Source organism: Bos javanicus, chromosome 24 (assembly GCF_032452875.1).
Source record: "Bos javanicus breed banteng chromosome 24, ARS-OSU_banteng_1.0, whole genome shotgun sequence".
Taxonomy (NCBI): domain Eukaryota; kingdom Metazoa; phylum Chordata; class Mammalia; order Artiodactyla; family Bovidae; genus Bos; species Bos javanicus.
In genome coordinates, this window is record NC_083891.1 from 36,689,716 (window position 1) to 36,708,513 (window position 18,798).

Genomic DNA, 18,798 nt, shown 5'->3' on the forward strand with positions numbered 1-18,798 from the left:
CATCTATTTCCCATGGAGTGATGGGACGAGATGCCATGATCTTCGTTTTCTGAATGTTGAGTTTTAAGCCAACTTTTTCACTCTCCTCTTTCACTTTCATCAAGAGACTTTTTAGTTCCTCTTCACTTTCTGCCCTATGGAGACATCCAAAAATGGAACAGTTGTTGATGAAAAAGGGAAGATGAGTTAGGGGTCAAAGAGAAGAAATAGGAGATAAGAGGTACAAGCCTATATGACCCCAATGCAAATGGCTGTATTTCATTCATTTCATTCAATTACTGTTTTCACCTACTATGTGACAGCCTTGATGCTAGTGATTGGGAATATGAGAACATTCATCACTGGCTTTATGGAGCTCACTGATGGAGAGAGGCATACATCAAATAATTGAGGGAAGTACACCATAAATGGGAATAAGAGTTATGAAAGAAAAATGAAAACATAAGAGAACTAAAATAGTTTGCATCTGCTAATCCCAAGCTATTTTATATATATAGGATGAATAAACAACAAGGTCCTACTGTGTAGCACAGGGAACTATATTCAATATCCTGTGATAAACCATAAGGGAAAGAACATGAAAAACAATATATATGTTTGTCACTGAGTCACTTTGCTATACAGCAGAAATTAATGCAACATTATAAATCAACTATACTTCAATAAATCTTTTTTAAAAAGAAAAAGAGAACTAAGCTTTTCTGGGTGAGGAGGGATGTAGGGAAGACAAATTTGAGCTAAGAGGCAAAGGAAGAGTTTTGGAACTTCCCTGGTTGTCCATTGGTTAAGACTCACGCTTACACTGTAGGGGGCATGGATTTGATCCCTGACTGGGGAAGATCCCACATGCCACATGCTGTGGCAAGGAAAAAAAGAAAAGAAAGGAAGAGTTGGTATTAGTGAAAGAAGTGGCTAGAAAAGCAACCTAGTAGACGGATCAGGATGTACAAAGGCTTTGCTTCTAAAATCATGGCTGCCAACTGGTCTCCATCAGTGATGGTTTAGTAATCTCATTTCAGTCCATTAGCTATCAAAGAGTTATGACTCAGGAAAATCATCATTATAAACAATTGATAATTCCAAATGCAGAATTCCACAGTTCCAACAAATATTTCAATAGTAAATATGTCAGCTAGACGTCAAGCTAAGAAAAATAGAAAGTTCAGGACACTGCTTTTCTGCAGAGATGATAGTAGAGTGTAAGAACTGGGCAGAAATGCACATTTTTTTTAAATTGGCAGATAATTGCTTTATAATATTGAGTTGGTTTCTGCCATACAACAGCATGAATCAGTCATAAGTATACACATACCCCCTCCCTCCTGAGCCTCCCTCTCCACACACCTTCCCCCATCTCACCACTCTAGGTCATCACAGAGCACCCGGCTCAGCTTCTTGTATTATGCAGCAGCTTCCCACTAGTGATATGTTTTACACATGGTAATATACATAAGCATATTAAAAAGCAGAGACATTACTTTGCCAATAAAGGTCTGTCTAGTCAAGGCTATGGTTTTTCCAGTGGTCATGTATGGATGTGAGAGTTGGACTGTGAAGAAGGCTGAGCGCAGAAGAATTGATGCTTTTGAACTGTGGTGTTGGAGAAGACTCTTGAGAGTCCCTTGGACTGCAAGGAGATCCAACCAGTCCATTCTGAAGGAGATCAGCCCTGAGATTTCTTTGGAAGGAATGATGCTAAAGCTGAAACTCCAGTACTTTGGCCACCTCATGTGAAGAGTTGACTCATTGGAAAAGACTCTGTTGCTGGGAAGGATTGGGGGCAGGAGGAGAAGGGGATGACAGAGGATGAGATGGCTGGATGGCATCACCGACTCGATGGACGTGGGTTGGTGATGAACAGGGAGGCCTGGTGTGCTGCAATTCATGGGGTCACAAAGAGTCGGACACAACTGAGTGACTGAACTGAACTGAACTGAATGTATATAAGAAATACACATATTTTTATTTGCTTCTAACTTTGATTGCTTTTTTTACACATTCTGAATTAAATATTTTAAGTATAATTCAGCCATTTTATTTAATACTAACCATATGAAGTTGGGTTTAATATATTTAAGAATGTTGAAGAAGTTATTTGTTCATCTGAAGCCTCAGCCTTTGCAAAGAAGTTCCCTTCTCTTTTTTTGTATCAACTTGTAGGTATTTTCCCTTTAGAAAAAATTTCAGTGACAGCACTGTAGCCCCCTTACCCCTCTCCAAAGTTCAAATACTTACTCATCATTGTTCACTGACTCTATACCCTTAGATGACTTTTTGGTTTTGATCCCATCTCTGCACAATGTGATTTTATAGCTTGTAAACTGCAAGAGCATTCACAGTATTATAAGAGAAACTATCTTAACATTTCTGGTCAATTTCTTTTAGCCAAGGAAGTTTGGTAGATCTCTGAAATCTGTCAGAACTGTCAGGATTTACCCTAGTCTTGCTCTACTATGGATCTTTTTGTGTTTTCTCATCCCTAAAGTTTAGCTGACATTGTAAATCTCATTTTCTTTTATCTGTCTTTGCCATTTTCTCTATTGCTTTTTCTTTCAGAGAGTATACTAGCTTGAAATCTTTCTGCTTTTCCCCTATCTGAAGATTGACAGAAAACAATGATGAGGCTGTCTTTTGCCAAAGGGTTCAATATAAAACGAATAAAAGTAGACATCATATTACTTTTATAAAATGCCAGCAATAAAAGTTTTCCTTATATTTAACACTCAATAAAAGGAGAACGATTTTGGTACATCTCTATACACAAGAAAAAAACAAACTGCCTTTGAGCACAAAATGCACACTATCTGCCAATGTTCTTATTACCGTATTATATATTTGGTTAAGACACAAATGACTCCATGTGAAAGACTGACCTCTGTTTTATTACCTATGTTTAATTTGCTTTTTGGCATACTTGGAAATTTATGAGCCCTCCAAGGGGAAGAATTTGCAGCGATTCTGGGATAGAAGGAAGTCATACTCGGTTTACCTCACTTTTCTTCATCCTCTAAATATTAGTTTCCTGTGGATCAGCCCTCCGCTCACTTCTCTTCATTTCATACTCTCTTGCCCAGGTGATCTCATCCAGTTCCATAGCTTAAATGAAACCTATTAACTTCATGCCCTCCTGGCAAGATATTAACAGAATATGAAAACCCTTCCACTTCAAACCTCCAGAAACGCTGGACAGAATGTAAAAATTCACTTTAAATGGAGGAACTGAGGTTCTAAGAGATAATGCCAGAAATGACAAGGAAAGGGAACAGCAGAGGTAAGCAAATGCATCAGTGATGCAGTTGCCTTCAAGTAAAATGATAAAAACCCACTAGGATACCTAAAAAGAAAGCCCCAAATATACAAATGAAAACATGGCAGATTAATGATGATATCCACAATCATATAGGGAAATATTAATGCATCCCTCTGTGCTGCTGATAGATCAAGCAGTCGAGAACTAGTACAGATATAAGAACTTGAGTGCATGATGAACAAGCTTTATACATATATAAAACTACATACCTAACAATTAGAAAATACATATTTTTAAGAGAATCATTAATTTTATAAAAATGGACAGCATAATAGTGTAAGACATTTCCATGAATACTGAAGGGACTCTTTGACACGAACCAAAGTTTGTTGTCAATGCAATAAAAATGAAATGCAGTTTTAAAAAAGGAGGGGGAAGATCCTGCTGAAAATGCAATCTCACTGTGAACTACATTTAAAGAAGAAATCATCATGGAAATACTATAATATTTTAAACTGAAAGAGTATATATTAAAAATAATAAGATAGATATAAGTTTCCAGTAGTGAGGCAGATGGGAATTACTGACACCTACTACTACAAAGCACTTTTATATGTTTGAAAGAAAATACTGAAAATAGAATAACTTTTTAAGTAAATGTATGAGATTACAAAAATGCAAGAAAAAGTATGAAGCCAAATACAAAGGCAGAACATTAGTCCAGGAAAGTAAATAAATACTGAAACCATCAGCTATCTTAAGAATTTATATATACATGCACTCTTGTATACAGCGTGGTAAGTTCACTTCTGTAGACAAACTCTCCGTGGAGGCTTAAGTAGACAAACACATAAAAATAAACTGAAGATTTCCCCTAGAATCCATGGCAAATGGTAGGACCACTTATAAATGCTTTAGGCCTAAATCTATGATATCTACTTGATCTAAAATCCACAAGCTGAAAACTGTAATAAAAGTATTTAAGGCTATACATTTTCCACAAAGTGTCGATTTAACTACATCATGTAAATGTGGATGTGTAGCACTTTCATTTTTGTTCTGTACTAAGTATTTCCTAATTTTAGTTTAAATTATGTGTAAGCATTTTTAATTTTCAACTAAATGAAGTTTCTCATTATCACTTTACTATTTATTTCATATTCAATTGCACTGCCATCATAAAGTGTATAATAGTAATTCCTTAAAATTATGACTCAAAACAAAGTCAGTTTTCACAAATGAGTTCTATGTGTGTTTAAATGAATATTTTCCAATTACTTGTACGGCATACTACTTCGGATATGTCTGATCAAGAGGGCTTACCATGGAATACAATGTTGGTTTAACATTAGAAAATTGTTCAAGGTACTCCAAAATTTGTCTGAAGAAAAGAAACAAAAATAATTTGTTTAGGAAGTTTGTAAAAAATCATTTAACAAACTTCAGTATCTATTTGTGATTCTTTAAGTATCACTCAGAAAAATAAAATGCAAGTTCTATAATTTGATAAAGGTCATGTTACAAAATCACTGCAGACAGTGACTGCATCCATGAAATTAAAGATGCTTGCTCCTTACAAGAAAAGCTATGACAAACCTAGACAGTGTATTAAAAAGCAGAGACATCACTTTGCCAATAAAGGTCTGTTTAGTCAAAGCTATGGTTTTTCCAGTAGTCACGTATGGATGTGAGAGTTGGAGATGCACCATGACATCTAGAAATTCTCAGATTGTGTTTACTCAATTCATGGGATTCTCTTTAATGTAAAATTTATTTTTATAAGTATATAATACTGTACTTATGCTACTTTAGTTTCATTTATATAAATTGTATGTATATAATACATATATATGATATATATGTACATTATTTATCTATGTATATTTTGTAGGTATACTTTTTTTTAATCCTGAGCTCAGATCAAGTGTAGCAACTTTCATAGTTAAAAAGGTCTGCAGTCAAACTTTTACATCATTGCTCAGCCTTTCATACACACACACCCACAGCCAACTCTCATTTACCCACCAATAAGCCCCTCAGTTATCCAGTCAACTTTACACACACACACACACATACAACCTTCACACTCCTAATTTTAAATTACTCTTTTGCTTCTCAGAACTACAAAGATCATGCATCAGGTAGACTGGGTGGGCTTCTGATGCTCAAATTTGGCTATTTTCTGTAGGTATACTTTTATAGACTAAGAGAATAAAGCTGTGTTATAAAACTGTGATTGGCAATGTAATAAAATCCAGCCTTTCATACTACAAACACTTTGGCTTTTCCAGAAATTTAATTGTCATTCAAAGATGGCAGCATCCTAATGCCTACAGATTGTGTGCTTCTGGGTTCTATTCTTTCTAGCCTTTCCCTGCACTAGCTCCTGCATTTCTGTTACTGTCAGAAGGTAACAAAGATCTTCTTGCAAGTTTAAAGTTGAAAGCAGAAAGATAACATCCTAGACACATGGAATGAAAATCCATTAATATAAGGTAATGAGTGGAATTGGGTTCTACAAACACTGTGTTATCAGTTTTATCACTGAATAATTTTTTATGTAAACTATTATCTGTACACAGGAGACAAAGTCATTACCTCTAACAAAAACAAAAATCCCACTTGTGCCCAGAACTTTAAGCCAATAACTGGAACCACTGAGACCCAAGGCTGAGACACTTGCTCTAATACACAAATAATTAATTTCTTAATAGTTATTTTGTTAGCATTGGTGATATTCAATGCCCAGTGGGAAGGTAGGTTTGTTGATAATAGTAATCATCCTTATTCAAGTGAAAGTTTTATTTGCCTCATATAAAAATGTATTTATATCCATTTTACAATGTTTAAATTAATAATGCTTTTTAACATTTCTTCAAATATTTTAAAATAATCTCTAAGTTAGATTTCGTTAAGTCAAAAGCCAAAGGCAATAATTCTTTTCTGTATCTTTTTTATATGTTCTGTAAAAAGAGAGGGGGAAAGGAGTGAGGAAAAGAGAAGAGAAAGGAAGTGAGAAGTAACTCAGGCATTTTCACTGATGAAGTCCACACTTTTGTCTCTCTGTCCATCTCGGTGACACCAGTCAACACGTCCTGAGTTTAGGGCGCCATCTGGCGGGAAGAAGGGGTAGGGGACTTGTCTTGGAGCTGTGTTTACAGTGTGAACACACTGTTTCTCCTTAGGTCTTATGATCCCTGGGAGGCTGGGATCATAGCATGGGTTTTAACGCCCCTCCCCCAGCTAGGCCTGACACTGCTCAGTCTGTGTTCAGATACCCTGCACGTCTGCCACACGCCATGCACTATGCATCTTAGTTTCTGGGGCAAAACAGTGAACAAGGACGTTATTCCAATGACCTAACCGGGGATGTAGGGAAATCAGCAAGTAATTATAACAGAATGTGAGGATGGACTGTGACAATGGTAGACCATAGAAACCAGCCTGGGGAAGGGGATGGGAGTGACCAAGGAACTTCTAACTAAACCGAGATCTGAAGAAGAAGGAAGGGTTAGTCTGCCAGAAAGGAGGAAATGGCAAATGGTATTCTGGGGCTAAGGAGGGAAAGCCAGGAGGAAAGCAAGAAGCTGGCAGGGCAAGTTTGTTTGCAACAGTCATGGTGCTTCGGGTCCACGTGTATCACACAGGTGTTTTCCCCATTCAGTGTGTTTGGTGACAATACGGGAAGTGGAAGACCCATTCCCCTGCCTTACAAGAGACCCAGTTCCTGTCTTTGAACCTGGAAGGTACCACAGGGTTAGAAAGGGTCGGTTCCTGAGACTCCATGGGCTAGTGTCCCAGAAAGACCAGGACTTGCCAGTCAGAATCTAGCGCTGCCTCTTACTAGCTGTGTGACCATGAGCCAGCTACTCAACACCTCTGGCCTCAGCTTCCTAAGTAATATCACCTCCCAGAGTTATACTGAGGATTAAATGAGAAAGCATCTGTAAAACATGGTGCCCTTTCTCTTAGTGAGTTAAAGCCACTCATTCATGTCCAACACTTTGCAACCCCATGGACTATTTAGTCCATTGAATTCTCCAGGCCAGAATACTGGAGTGGGTAGCCTTTCCCTCTCCAGGTGATCTTCCCAACCCAGGGATCGAACCCAGGTCTCCCACATTGTAGGCGATTCTTTACCAGCTAAGCCACAAGAGAAGCCCACCCTTTCTCTTAGGAGATGCTCAATGATTATTCCTTCCTTATCTCACTTCTTCTATCTTCAGTGCAAATGACCTTTGAGAGCAAATGCTTAAACTCCCCAGGCCCTACACACACACGCTTACATTCACCCACAACTCAGTTTCTATCTAAGAGACCCTAAATAATGCTCCCTGGCACTGCTCCCAAGTCATTTCTACTGGAGCCACAAGTATAGGAATGTGAAAAGCACTTTGGCTACTTCTGAATGGACTGGTTCAAAATTAGGAAAGGAGTACATCAAGGCTGTACATTGTCACCCTGCTTATTTAACTTATATGCAAAGTATATCATGAGAAATGCCAGGCTAGAGGAAGCACAAGCTGGAATCAAGATCGCTGGGAGAAATATCAATAACCACATATATGCAAATGACACCAACCTTATGGCAGAAAGTGAAAAGGAACTAAAGAGCCTTTTGATGAAAGTGAAAGAGGAAAGTGAAAAAGCTGGCTTAAAATTCAACATTCAAAAAACTAAGATCATGGCGTCCAGTCCCATCAGTTCAGTTCAGTTCAGTCACTCAGTCATGTCCGACTCTTTGCAACCCCATGAATCACAGCACGCCAGGCCTCCCTGTCCATCACCAACTCCCAGAGTTCTCTCATACTCACGCCCATCCAGTCAGTGATGCCATCCAGCCATCTCATCCTCTGTCATCCCCCTCTCCTCCTGCCCCCAATCCCTCCCAGCATCAGAGTCTTTTTCAATGAGTCAACTCTTTGCATGAGGTGGCCAAAGTACTGGAATTTCAGCTTTAGCATCATTCTTTCCAAAGAAATCCCGGGGCTGATCTCCTTCAGAATGGACTGGTTGTATCTCCTTGCAGTCCAAGGGACTCTCAAGAGTCTTCTCCAGCACCACAGTTCAAAAGCATCAATTCTTCAGCACTCAGCTTTCTTCACAGTCCAACTCTCACATCCATACATGATCACAGGAAAAACCATAGCCTTGACTAGACAGACCTTTGTTGGCAAAGTAATGTCTCTGCTTTTGAATATGCTGTCTAGGTTGGTCATAACTTTCCTTCCAAGGAGTAAGCGTGTTTTAATTTCATGGCTGCAGTCACTATCTGCAGTGATTTTGGAACCCAAAAAAATAAAGTCTGACACTGTTTCCACTGTTTCCCCTTCTATTTCCCATGAAGTGATGGGACGAGATGCCATGATCTTTGTTTTCTGAATGTTGAGCTTTAAGCCAACTTTTTCACTCTCCACTTTCACTTTCATCAAGAGGCTTCTGAGTTCCTCTTCACTTTCTGCCATAAGGGTGGTGTCATCTGCATATCTGAGGTTATTGATATTTCTCCTGGCAATCTTGATTCCAGCTTGTGCTTCTTCTGGTCCCATCACTTCATGGTAAATAGATAGGGAAACAATGGAAACAGTGACAGACTTTATTTTCTTGGGCTCTAAAATCACTGCAGACAGTGACTGCAGTCATGAAACTGAAAGATGCTTGCTCCTTGGAAGAAAAGCTATGACAAACCTAAAAAGCATATTAAGAAGCAGAGACACTGCTTAGCCAACAAAACTTTGTCTAGTCAAAGCTATGGTTTTTCCAGTAGTTGTGTATGGATGTGAGAGTTGGACCATAAAGAAAGCTGAGCACCAAAGAATTGATGTTTTTGAACTGTAGTGTTGGAGAAGAGTCTTGAGAGTCCCTTGGGCAGCAAAGAGATCAAACCAGTCAATTGTAAAGGAAGTCAGTCCTAAGTGTTCATTGGAAGGACTGATGCTGAAGCTTAAGCTCCAAGAGTTTGGCCACCTGATGCAGAGACCTGACTCATTGGAGACAACCCTGATGCTGGGAAAGATTGAAGGCGGGAGGAGAAGGGGACAGCAGAGGATGAGATAGTTGGATGGCATCATGGATTCAACGGACATGAGTTTGAGCAAGCTCTGGGAGATGGTGATGGACAGGGAGCCTGGTGTGCTGCAGTCCATGGAGTCACAAAGAATTGGACGTGACTGAGCGACTGAACTGAACTGAACTGAACCACCTTGCTCTGCAGAGAGTCCAATGTAGGACGGGTGTGTGCAAGCACTGGCACAGACCCTGCCAGGAGATGCAATCAGTCCTGTCTACGCTGCAGCTGCCTCTCTGATTTCCATTAGAAGAGGAAAAATTCAAAAGCAGCATGCTCCCACTTGTTTTTGTTTTATTTTCTTCAAAATAGAAGTCATTTGTAAAGTTCTCCAGTCCAAAAATATCTAAGCAAATTGATCAAGCTTACAAATCTAAAGGACATTTATGTGGTTGTGTTCTAAAAATTTGAGCTTTCAGACACATTAAAACCAGCTGGTCCCAGAGATGGTTTCACTCACCCTTCTTCGACATAAATTATATATGCTCTGCTGCTTCAAAGTCTCTTTAGCTGTAGCACAGTATTTCTTTCCTTTAAAAATGCAACAGATCAGAAGAGAGTTGGAAATATCATCTGAGGCTTTATAAAACAAAAGAGATGCTGCTAAAGAAATAAAAATGCACTCAACCAAAAGAGAGAATAAACCTTCAGAGAATGAGCTGGGACAACCCTATGAGTCTCACCAGGAAACCAAATAATAAGCAAGGCAAGTTAATAATGAATGAACAAATAGACTGGAATTAGATACTCTAAACCCCAGAGAAAAAAGCCCTCCTCCTGACTGTTCTGACTTTGGCTCTGTTTCTTATTTATTGAAATCAAGAGTAGTGTATATCCTGGACTGACCCTTGAAAAATATATGATCTTCAGAAATTCCACTCTATGAGAGGTTAAGACACGTGAATCAGTGTATAGGGGTTAGATTTTAATAAAGTAAAAATGAAGAGTTTATCCTAAAGCACACTTGAGTTTAGAAGTAGGGTTTTCCTGCCCCAGAATGACATCCCACAGCAAAGGGCAGAATGGAGCATGGAAAGTGAAAATGTTAGTCACTCAGTCATGTCCAGCTCTTTATGACCCCATGGAGTGTAGCTCACCAGGCTCCTCCATCCAGGCAAGAATACTGGAGTGGATTGTCATATCCTCCTCCATGGGATCTTTCCAACCCAGGGATTGAACCCAGGTCTTCTGTGTTGTAGGCAGATTCTTTACCATTTGAGCCACCAGGGAAGCCCAGAATGGAGCATACTCTCTGCCAAGAAAGAGTGAAGTCAATCACCTGCTAATTGTACTGAAACACACAATTATTATAGTTTCTGCTGCTGAAGCCCTATGCCCTCTGGCAGTTGATCACCCACATATGTTTGGGGAAATGTGGATAGAACATCATTCTACCAGGGATGGGTAAATAGCATCTATTATAATGACTCATTGGTAACTCATCCTTGGAAAAGCCCACCACTAATTTCTCAAGGTATATAAAATATTTAGTAATATCCTTATTTTCAGATGAAGAAAACTGAGTCTCAGAGGTTAAGGAACTTGCTTAAGGCCACATCCCTTAACGTAGTAAGTGACAGAATTAGAACTTGAACCCTAATCTTTGACCCCAGACCTTTGGACCTTGTCCTTACAGTGGCAACCTCCCCAGTACTGCACATTTTCCCCTCACTTAACCTAATTAGGCAATTGGATATAGCTCAAGTAAAAATGTATGTCATTACCCAGAAAAATCTGTCTCTCTCTGTCTCATATCTCTGTCTCTCTGGGTGTATGTGCGTCTCTCTTTGTGTGTATATAGCCTTGTACACCTTTTCCTATGTAAACATACATATTTTTCACAAAATTGGAATCATCCTGTCTACTTGGTTTTGTATTTACCTTTAAAATATATTTTAAACATTTCCCCCTTGGCACTAAGCATTCTGTTATATTGTGCCTTTTAATGGATAAACTCAGTTTGCCTGAAAAATGCAGGAAAAGAACCTGAAAAGGCATTGTTATTGTTGTTCAGTCACTAAGTTGTGTCTGACTCTTTGCACCTACAAACTACAGCTTGCCAGGCTCCTCTGTCCTCCACTGTCTCCCAGAGTTTGCTCAGATTCATGTCAATTGAGTCAGTTATGCAATCTAACCATCTCGTCCTCAGCCGCCTCTTTTCCTTTTGCCTTCAGTCTTTCCCAGCATCAGTCTTTCCCAGTGTGTAGGCATGAAAATGAAAAGGCATTAGTATAATGCATTAGTATAAAATAATGTTGTTCAATTTAGAACTAACCAGAACATTTTATGGATCAAGGAGAAAAACTCCACCAGGTGACTGAAGAGGACTATTTACTAAATAAACTGAGGGTAAATACAGGAGGAGAAGGCAGAGTTAGGTTACAGGACAGTGGGATTTAGCCTTGGGAATCAGCAAGCATATTTTCAGATGGAAACAGACGTACTTTGAGTTGCATAGTTGAGGAAATGATGAAGAGATTGCTGGTTGTCTTTGATATTTGCAATAAACTAAAGGTGTAGTCATCTTTTAACATATAAGAAAAAGAGAAGTTAATTTCAAATGATAGTTGGAAGTTGGCATTTTCCCTGAGGGCAGAGAAATAGGAATTAAAAAGGAGATGAAACCATCATAAATAGGTACAGATTGTATTAGTTAACATGAACTTAGAGCACATGGAAATAGAAATAACTCCATAGATATTGCTGAGGTTTTGAGACTTAATGGCTACACAGATTTTATCTAAATGAACTATTTGAATTTGCTTCGCCCTTCTGTTCTCATTCGCAGGTTCATAAAATACTCTTGAACATCCACTAAAAGAAGGAAATCTTTATGGGTGAAGAAGAGATAAACCTGTCTTATTCTTATGTAACTTTGAGTTTTTATTGTCTTCATAGATGTGTGACTTTCTGGCCTCATCTCTAGGTAGAGTAATAATTTTATTTGGACTTTTCAAAGAAATTGCTATTCAACTTGAAAATCCTAATTTCTAATTTCCGAACTACATAGCAAAAGACTTAAATACTAACTGTTTAACCTTTGTTTTTTCAGTTTACATGGTCTATAGAAATTACTAGTGAAACATTTCTGTATCTATATAATAAAACCTAAGTCATGTGTGCGCTCAGTTGCTCAGTCATGTTCGGTTCTTTGCAACCCCATAGACTGTAGTGTTCTTGCCTGGAGAATCCCAGGGATGGGGGAGCCTGGTGGGCTGCCATCTATGGGGTCTCACAGAGTCGGACCCAACTGAAGCGACTTAGCAGAAGCAGCAGCAGCAGACTGTAGGCCACCAGGCTCCTTTGTCTATGGGATTTTCCAGGCAAAAATACTGGAGTGGGTTGCCATTTCCTGCTCCAGGGGATCTTCCCAACCCAGGGATCTAACCCACATCTCTTGCATCTTCTGCATTGGCAGGTGGATTCTTTATCATTGTGCCATCTGGAAAGGAAAATATAGAAGCTGATATGTAATTAATGATGAAAATTATGAAAATTTCCTACTCTTGTTTCTCTGTGACTTAAAATTTTGTATGTTTTGTTGTTGTATCCTCAAGTTGATTCTATAGCCATAGTAGCAGAAGGTTTCTAGCATAATTTATTCAATAAGTGTCAGCAAAAGCCATCAATTCTGCTCCATCCAGTGCTGACCTTGGAAATCAAGGTCAGTTATGCCACAGCTGTGTGGTTTAGGAAAGTCTTTTGTTTTTACTCGCTGCTTTGCTAAATGAAATGATTTAACTTGGTTGTTTTTATGTTCCCATTCAAGGTCTTGAAATCCATATCTATATTTCAATTTGCATAACAGGACATCATAATAATTAATAACATAGTTAGAGACAGCCCTGCTGTGTAGATTACATTAATGGATGTAATGGAAAACAACCACTGAAATGAACCCTTAAGAGGCTCAAGAATAACATTGCTGCTGGCAGTGTTGGTGTCTTATTAAAGCAACCAGCAGTTTTAAAGGTCGGCTGTGTTGAGTTGCTTATGTTATGACTAGGCTCCTTTCCCTATCAGATAATGTTCATACGATGATACCGAATGTAAGTGAAAAAGATCACACAGTACCCAGTCACCTCAGGAAATGGTCACAGTGTACTAAAGGAAATAAGGCAACAAGAGCAATTATGAGAGTCAAGCTGTGACATGGAGAAGGTTGAAATGACATTTCGCATTTAGAAATTCTATTTATAGTCACTGGAATTTTTCATGAGAGTTTGGCTTTGGACTTCCATGTTTGGGACATAATCTCAGCTTCAAGGCAAATTTATCTGAAGAGCATTATGTGAGTCTCTTAATTCATCTGAGTTTATATAGTATGTGAGGGAAAATAATCTGATATTTTGGGGAGAAAGCCCAAAGATAGCTTTCTCATATTAAGGAATATGTGGATGTTTAACATACATATAGTGACTTACTGACAACACAATTCATTTCAAACAAACAATTAAACAACTCCAATTAAGTAATTCTAGTATACAATCTATATTGTAATCTATTTCTATCTAGAATGTCTCTGGATAAATGCAGTTTCTGCTGTTAAAACAGATGCCCTTTTATTGCAGAAAGATGGTCTTGCAGAGAAAAGGCATCAGATGATTAAAGACTTGTGTTCAAATATAGCACTGTAATAAGGAAATTCATGTAATCAATCAGGGAAATACACTGGGAATTCTTACATCTGTTAAGGAACAGGGGACCAGCTGCATATTGCCCCAGATTACTTCATAAATACTTAATAATATATTATATCGTCTGGCTACTCAGTTTACAACTAAAGTTGGTTTGTCACATTTGTCAGAACAAAGTGCCTTTGTCTTGTGAAAAAGGAAACCAAGGAGTCCACCAGACACCAATGTTTTACTGTTTTACAATTTTAGAGGGTAGGATAATAAGGAAAGCGCCTCTTTAGAAAAAACATGAAATAAGATATACAGAATAATTTGCTTATCAAGTTATTATTATCCATGCTTGCAGGAAATTCCCATGAGGAAATGAAGAAATAAATGAAAGCAACTAATTTCTTTTCATGTTGTCAATATAACTGCTCCAAGGGACGGGCGTTCAAGTAGTCGACTTGTCAGGAAATAGAAGCAGAGCAGGATACAAAGATTTACAGATTTCCTGTTTCCACATCAGAGAACGCGGGCTTTCTTGTTATTATTAAGATTTGATCTCTGGAAACAGAAAATGTCTGGCCTCTTAATCTCATGCCAAAAGGCCAGAAAAACTCACAAAGTCACTATCGTTTGTCTCACAGACTGTCATTTGATTCTTTGGGTTAAAAAGCCCAGTGGAAGCAAAAGCTTAAGAGCCTTCTACGCTTCCTAGGACTTAAATCATTTAACAATCTACAAATTAAATTATTAAACAGGAAAGAAAGGCAAAGTCCCCAGAGTCATGACGCGTCTTTGTCATTCATTTAGATTGTCCCATCCAGTTAAACCTACTGGTTAGAAAACCCAGACTAAAACAGGGGGAGGAAATGGCTGTAAACTAGCCAGATGGACTCTCGTGTATTTTCCTGCACAGGTCCAGAATACTTTTCTAACCACTTGGTAAGACCAGGGGTAGGCTCTCCATTAGTTTTGACATGTTTCTCAATCATTTGGCTATTATTTCAGTACAGAGGAGCCTGGCGGGTACAGTCCATGGGGTCGCACAGAGTCAGACACGACTAAAATGAGTTTGTATGCGTGCACATATGTTAAGAAAGACTTTGGGTGTGTACAGCCACATAACTTATGAAATATGGTGTACGTTTATACCCCTAAAAAATGAATTTACAGTTTTAATTTTTTCTCAAATTATAGCTAAAAACTGGTGTTTTGTTTTTTAGTTTACAGTTCATTGTATATGAAGGTAAAAATATTTTTTGGTTTATTTATCAAATAAATAAATGTATTAAATTTTTATTTCCTCACTTTATGAAATTTTATTAGTCTCATTTTTCTATATGGTCATTGCCTTTTGTTAATTGGTTACACGAAGGAGGTTAGCATTTGTCATTGATGATGGCTGTAATAATCATTACATTTTTTGAGTTATTGGCCCTTTTTCTTTCACACATTTTAAAAAATTTTGTTCAGTTTTTTGCCTGCACTTTAATTTTGGGTAAGGAATGTTTTAAAAAGTAGTCTGCTTTTTTATGGAAGTATAGTTTATATACAGTAATATTATGGAAATTACAGGTAATGATTCATAATGTTTAAAGGTTATATTCTATTGATAGTTATCATAAAACATTGGCTTGTATATCCCCTGTTGTACAATATATTCTTGTAGCTTATTTTATCCCTAATTGTTTGTACCTCTTAATCCTGTATTGCCCCTCTCCCCTTCCCTCTCCTCACTGGTAACCATAGTTGTTCTCTATACCTGTGAGTCAGATGCCACATTTTAATAAGTGTGCAAGATAATTCACAGATCACTGATGTTTGTAAAGCTCTTTGCTTATTTGTACCACATTTGTTGTTGTTGTTTAGTCCCTAAGTCGTGTCCAACTCTTTGTGACCCCATGGACTGTAGCCTGCCAAGCTCCTCCATCCATGGGATTTTCCAGGCAAGAATACTGGAGTGGATTGCCATTTCCTTCTCCAGGAGATCTTCCCCACCCAGGAATCAAACCCACGTCTCCTGCACTGGCAGGCATTGGCAGGCTGATTCTTTACCACTGAGCCACCAGGGAAGAATGCATGTACCACATGCCCCTCGTCTAAAGGGTCTTCTCTTCTCCAGTCAAACTCCCCAAGCTCAGAGCTCTTCTTCATGAGGCTGCCTTGTACCACTCCCCCTCACCATGCTCTCTTTTGTAGAATTCCTATTGCAAGTTTCCATTCATTTTGACACCTAACATTCTATTTGTCTTTCTCAAAACATGCCAGCCTTCCCCAACTATATTGTAATTGCCTGAGTAAAGGCTTGATTTGCTTTCCCCAATACACCTGAAATTGAAGAAAGTAAGGAAAACCACTAGACCATTCAGGTATGACCTAAATCAAATTCCTTATGATTATACAGTGGAAGTGAGAAATAGATTTAAGGGACTAGATCTGATAGATGGAGTGCCTGATGAACTATGGACGGAGGTTCATGACATTGTACAGGAGACAGGGATCAAGACCATCCACATGGAAAAGAAATGCAAAAAAGCAAAATGGCTGTCTGGGGAGGGCTTACAAATAGCTGTGAAAAGAAGAGAAGCAAAAAGCAAAGGAGAAAAGGAAAGATATAAGCATCTGAATGCAGAGTTCCAAAGAATAGCAAGAAGAGATAAGAAAGCCTTTCTCAGCGATCAATGCAAAGAAATAGAAGAAAACAACAGAATGGGAAGGACTAGAGATCTCTTCAAGAAAATTAGAGATACCAAGGGATCATTTCATGCAAAGATGGGCTCGATAAAGGACAGAAATGGTATGGACCTAACAGAAGCAGAAGATATTAAGAAGAGGTGGCAAGAATACACAGAAGAACAGTACAAAAAAGATCTTCAAGACCAAGATAATCACGATGGTGTGATCACTGACCTAGAGCCAGACATCCTGGAATGTGAAGTCAAGTGGGCCTTAGAAAGCATCACTACGAACAAAGCTAGTGGAGGTGATGGAATTCCAGTTGAGCTATTCCAAATCCTGAAAGATGATGCTGTGAAAGTGCTGCACTCAATATGCCAGCAAATTTGGCAAACTCAGCAGTGGCCACAGGACTGGAAAAGGTCAGTTTTCATTCCAATCCCAAAGAAAGGAAATGCCAAAGAATGCTCAAACTACAGCACAATTGCACTCATCTCACATGCTAGTAAAGTAATGCTCAAAATTCTCCAAGCCAGGCTTCAGTAATACGTGAACTATGAACTTCCAGATGTTCAAGCTGGTTGTAGAAAAGGCAGAGGAACCAGAGATCAAATTGCCAACATCTGCTGGATCATGGAAAAAGCAAGAGAGTTCCAGAAAAATATCTATTTCTGCTTTATTGACTGTGCCAAAGCCTTTGACTGTGTGGATCACAATAAACTGTAGAAAATTCTGAAAGAGATGGGAATACCAGACCACCTGGCCTGCCTCTTGAGAAATCTGTATGCAGGTCAGGAAGCAACAGTTAGAACTGGACATGGAACAACAGACTGGTTCCAAATAGGAAAAGGAGTACGTCAAGGCTGTATACTGTCACCCTGCTTATTTAACTTCTATGCAGAGTACATCATGAGAAACACTGGGCTGGAAGAAGCACAAGCTGGAATTAAGATTGCCGGGAGAAATCTCAATAACCTCAGATATGCAGATGACACCACCCTTATGGCAGAAAGTGAAGAGGAACTCCAAAGCCTCTTGATGAAAGTTAAAGAGGAGAGTGAAAAAGTTGGCTTAAAGCTCAACATTCAGAAAACTAAGATCATGGCATCTGGTCCCATCACTTCATGGGAAATAGATGGGGAAACAGTAGAAACAGTGTCAGACTCTATTTTGGGGGACTCCAAAATCACTGCAGATGGTGATTGCAGCCATGAAATTAAAAGACGCTTACTCCTTGGAAGGAAAGTTATGACTAACCTAGATAGCATATTCAAAAGCAGAGACATTACTTTGCCAACAAAGGTCCGTCTAGTCAAGGCTATTGTTTTTCCAGTGGTCATGTATGGATGTGAGAGATGGACTGTGAAGAAAGCTGAGCACCAAAGATTTGATGCTTTTGAAGTGTGGTGTTGGAGAAGACTGTTGAGAGTCCCTTGGACTGCAAGGAGATCCAACCAGTCCATTCTGAAGGAGATCAGCCCTGGGTGTTCTTTGGAAGGAATGATGCTAAAGCTGAAACTCCAGTACTTTGGCCACCTCATGCGAAGAGTTGACTCATTGGAAAAGACTCTGATGCTGGGAGGGATTGGGGACAGGAGGAGAAGGGGACGACAGAGGATGAGATGGCAGGATGACATCACCGACTCGATGGATGTAAGTTTGAGTGAACTCCGGGAGATGGTGATGGACAGGGAGGCCTGGCTGCTGCAATTCATGGGGTCGCAAAGAGTCGGACACAATTGAGCAACTGAACTGAACTGAACTGAATACACCTGGATAGATAATAAAAGTTCATAGAGCAAATATGTTCAATACTTTCTGAGTTGAAAATCATTTCGGTGTTTTCATGCTTTAGAAATATTTTATTTTGTAAAATATCCCATTGACTCTTTAAAGTTTATTCCATGTCTCAGAAGAATTTAAATATATATTTGTCTCTTCTAAATAAACTGATGAAACATTTCCACTTGTACCAACCTTCCCTAAAATATACTAACATTCATTGGTTTATCTCCACGTTCCAAACACTTTTGACTTATTGTATTTAAACCCTGATACTCAGCAAGGAAATATGTTCTATTTTTTCCCAGACCCTTCTTGGAGATGAAGAAAATTTAGGGATCTTGCCTAAGATCACACAATGGGAGCGCTCAGTGATTCTTAACCATTAGGAAACAGTCTGC

At 38.7% G+C, this 18,798-nt stretch overlaps 2 non-coding genes across 2 annotated transcripts; both read right to left on the reverse strand.

The window, feature by feature from the left end:
- Positions 1–5,160: 5,160 nt before the first annotated feature.
- LOC133237876 (small nucleolar RNA U2-30) lies at positions 5,161–5,230 on the reverse strand. Its single transcript, XR_009733389.1, has one exon. It is a non-coding gene; the product is annotated as a small nucleolar RNA U2-30 (small nucleolar RNA).
- A 133-nt stretch (positions 5,231–5,363) lies between these two features.
- On the reverse strand, positions 5,364–5,443 carry LOC133237877 (small nucleolar RNA U2-19). The gene has a single exon (XR_009733390.1). It is a non-coding gene; the product is annotated as a small nucleolar RNA U2-19 (small nucleolar RNA).
- Positions 5,444–18,798: the final 13,355 nt, after the last annotated feature.